Below are 4,539 nucleotides of genomic sequence, written 5' to 3'. Positions count from 1 at the left end.
AGGTGTCTCAGAGATCCTTGGAGCTGCAATGGAAGATGTGATTAAACTAGAAGTACCTTCAAAGCTACTTAATAGCTATCTAGAAGCTAGCTAATAACATAATATTAACTGGCTAACATCTATCATACAACACCTAAAACTCTGTAATACTTTGCCAAAAACATGTAGCCATAGCATGGCTGGAGATGTACACAACTTGAAACTTAGCAAAAAACTCTTGGACCTCACCTTTTCTTTGAAGACCATCTTTTGGACTTGTGGAGCAGCCTGCAGCAACGTCACAAGTACTACTTTTTACTGGTAGCTGTGAATTCTTGAAGGGGCTACAAGAAGACATTGCTGGGGATTCTCCCCAACAATAAGAGCTGATTGTGAATCCTGCTCAAATGTCTTCGTTGACTGCATTGTATCTCCACCAGATGTCTTTACTGGCGTGAACATACATATGGTTGGAACACAATCAGTTGCTGTTACAAAAAGATGCCAAGCAGCAATTAAAAAAGGAAGTCAACCTTTTGAAAACAAAGTCAAACTTTTCAACAAATTATTGGACAGCTTTTGGTTGTTAACAACTAGAAATACTTGCTGCATAGTGAACGAGAAAAGATTACCACACATAGTCAACAACTATTAGGGAACTGATTAACAAGCATCAAGTAGCATTTGCCTGCTACTAGCTCTCTAAACCTAGCAAATGACTATCCCCCACTAGCTAGTTAGAGCTATATGTTAGGCATCTATTAATAACTGATAAAAATCTTTCTGAAAAGAAATTATAGCCTATCTTCTTGCAAGCTATTGAGCAGTAATTGGTTGTAAATAATTAGGCAATACTGGCCACATAGTCAATAAGGGTATATACCACACAATCAACAGCTAATCTGGAGCTATTTAACAAGCAAAAAGTAGCTTTTACCAGCCAATAGCTCTCTAAACCTAGCAGGTATCTATCACCCACTAGCTATGAAAAACAATAGCTACCCAATAGCTGGTTAATACCTACACAATAGGTAGCTATCACCCACTAGCTATGAAAAACAATAGCTACCCAATAGTTGGTTAATACCTACACAATAGCTACCTAATAGCTGGTTAAAATAGCTAAAAGCTTTCAAAACCTGGCAAATAGCTATTACCCACTAACTGTGGAAGACAATAGCTTCTTAATAGCTGGTGAGATAGCTACTTCCAACTAATAGCTCCCAAAACATTCCAAATAGCTATTACCCAACCCAATAGCTATGGAAGACAACAGCTACCTGATAGCTGGTTCTAAGCTGTGTGTCAAGTAGCTATTGATAGCTGGCCAGATAGCTACTAGCTGGTGAGATAGCTACTTCCAACTAATAGCTCCCAAAACATTCCAAATAGCTATTACCCAACCCAATAGCTATGGAAGACAACAGCTACCTGATAGCTGGTTCTAAGCTGTGTGTCAAGTAGCTATTGATAGCTACTAGCAGCTGATAGCTCTCAAAACTAGGCAAATAGCTTTGACCTAATAGCTATGGCAGGAAATTTAGCTACCTGGTTATAAGCACCATCAAGCAACTATTAATAACAGCTTCATATGGCTAATTCCAGCTAATAGCTCTCCAAAATTGGCAAAAAACTATTACCCACTAGCTGTGGAAGATAGTAGCTGTGATCAACAGCTACTTCCGCTAATAGCTCTCCAACCTTGCAAAATAGCTATCACCCACCAGCTGTGCAAAATAGCTATCATCCACTAGCTATGGAAGCCAATAGCTAACTCATAGCTGATTAAAAGCTCTGTCACACAGCTATTAGTAATAAGTCAAATAAGTACTGCCAGCTAATAGGCCATCACCCACTAGCTATGGCAGACGATAGCTACCTAATAGCTGGTCAAAAGCTGTCTGAGAAGCAACTTTAGCCAAGTTTGGGTCTATAATATCTACTTGCAAGCTATTAAACAATTATTTCTTGTTGCTAACTAGAAATAGTGGCCACATGGTGATTGAGTGTGTATATCTACACACTATCAATAACTATTGTACAGCTACGAAAGTGAATAGCTACCTCATAGCTCGTCAAAAGCTTCGGGACCAGCAGATATGTAATAGCTAGTACCCAGCTATTAGAGAGCTATTAAATTCTAATAGCTAGGAATACTAGCCACTAGTGAATAAGAAAGTATTTACTCCCACAATTAACAGCTATTTCGGAGCTATTTAACAAGATCCAGGTAGCTATTACAAGCTAGTAGCTCTCTTTAAACTTAGCACATAGCTATCACCCCTACCTATGAAAGCCATTGGAAAACTAATAGCTAGTTTAAAGCTGTATCTGATAGATTTTGATAAGCAGCTATTGGTAATTGGACAATAAGCTGTATTAGTAGCCAATAGCTATCAAATAGCTAACTCATAGATGTACCTAATACAACTTACTACTAATTATAAGCTATTTGATAGCTTACCACTAATTACAAGCTATTGATAGCTATTGGTTACTAACATAATTTACTACTAATACAGCTATTTGATAGCTATTGGTTACTAATAGAGCTTACTACTAATACTTTTGGTTACTAATACAACTTTTCCTTCCTTTGGAGCTTGAGTAACCAGAGTTGGGAACATACCTATTGGAGTAACTTTTTCTTCTGCCACGGACGTTGTCTCTGCACCAAACATCTTCTTCATCGAAGTAGGGATCTCTATGCCGCATCCCGGTGCCAAGCAGGAATCACTCAGCATGGACAAAGTTGCGAAACAAAAATTGTGATAGGGGTGTTGGCATGGTAGCATGCAAACACCCACCAATATTTTATCATGTAGTTCCAACCAACAGGCTATGCACGGCTCGTCAATAAATATAACACCTCGACGTACATTTGTCATGATTGGAGGTGATGGAGAGAATATAGGTGCTTTGCCCTGTTGCAATTGTAAAATTGCACTGCCAACAAAAGCCTCCTGATTTTTGAGTCTCGCCAAGAGCACATTCTTTTGTTGCAGGCTCTTCTGTATCGGACAAAAAAATTCAGCAAAACTGTTCAAACACAAAATAAGAGTAACAACAGTATCTTCTTGGTGTTCGCAAATCAACCTATATGGCTGCAACATCATTGTTTTCAGACGTGCCACTCTCTGTGACACCAAGAACACCGAGAACTGGCAAGTTAGCACTGATGACAGCTTGCAACGTCATCACCCTCTCCAACGGCACATTGCCACTAGCCTCAAGCGTGGCTAATTCTTCTCGTGCTTCCCGTATCTGTTTCAAGAAAGTGTATGCCTTTGACTAAACCTGCACTTCCACTTGTGCTTGCTGCATTTCTTTAGAGATCTGCCCTATTTCACTCTCAAGTTGCCTAACTTTAGCTTGTACATCAGACCGCATGATCTGTGCCAGCTCTACATCCCGACTATTTGACATATCCACACTCGCCTTCGATGACTGAGCTACCAATACTGACTTGCACACTATTTTCCCGTCAGTCATGTGCATCATTACTCTGGACATCTTGTTGGAGAGCCCTTGCTTATGTGCCCCCAGTCGAGTAACTGAGTTCTCAGCCACAACAGCCCAAGCTACTCGGTATTTGGACTTGTCGAGAGACAAGTCCGCCCTCTGGCAATTTTCAAATGCAAATGCTTTGGCAAACCAGTCAACGCACTCACCGTTTATAGGTAACTCCTAAGAGACCATCTGATACAACATCATGAATTTATTGTAAAACTCTGACCGTATGGTTCGAAGCTTCACCTTCTGCCCTTTGGTTTGTAGCACCGTGAACACGGACACCAGTCTTTCTCTGTAACATCCATAAAGTGTGGGTTCTCAACCCCGTCCAGGCTGAGGTTGTAGAATTCATAGAAGTCTTGTCTTGACATGCAAGTTTTGTATGTTGGATTCTAGTAAATGGAGGCGGGTTCCACCTGAAAGATACATATAAAACCAGTTTTATAATTAAATGACCCATCGAAATAACATTTTCAATCATCATTTCACCACAAGAAGTAACTAATAACAGATAAAATCTCCTAAGAGGAAGGATTTTTGCACCAATAACAAACCCTAATGCTGAAACAAGACTCTTTGTCTGTAGGTATGTGTGTGTGTGTGTGTGTGTGTGTTCATATCTATGTCCATGGATATGCATCATGGAACAAAATGAAACTGAAAAAGAAACATACAATGGTCACGGTTTGGTGGTGAAGCTATCGGGACATGAAGCACCTTGTAATGGTGACAAGGAAAAAAGCAAGCAAAACATGTCCAATCAAAGGTGGCAAGCTTGAGACTAAGCTACCCTATTTCAAACATGCAATACTTTTAGCTGTGCATGTGTGTGTGTGTGTGTGTGTGTGACATAGAAAGAGAGAGGGATGGCAGATATTGACCACCCTGCCTCAGAGAGTGAGAGAGAACCTGAGAGACATGTTGCCCTGTTGCTGCGTGCCCCGCTGCTATTGCTTCTTGCTTGAGACGAAGAGAGGCTACATGAATGTGTTGTGTGCTCAACACCCACGCAAGTACGAGATTTTGGGACCTCTCTCGCACGTACGA

General features: G+C 40.4%; 1 pseudogene; it reads right to left on the bottom strand.

The window, feature by feature from the left end:
• Positions 1-3,270: 3,270 nt before the first annotated feature.
• On the bottom strand, positions 3,271-3,844 carry LOC147426868 (uncharacterized; annotated as a pseudogene).
• Between the last annotated feature and the right edge of the window lie 695 nt (positions 3,845-4,539).

This window comes from Adiantum capillus-veneris, chromosome 24, assembly GCF_014529385.1.
Source record: "Adiantum capillus-veneris isolate H3 chromosome 24, ASM1452938v2, whole genome shotgun sequence".
NCBI lineage: Eukaryota > Viridiplantae > Streptophyta > Polypodiopsida > Polypodiales > Pteridaceae > Adiantum > Adiantum capillus-veneris.
This window is presented reverse-complemented; position numbering and strand designations above follow the sequence as displayed.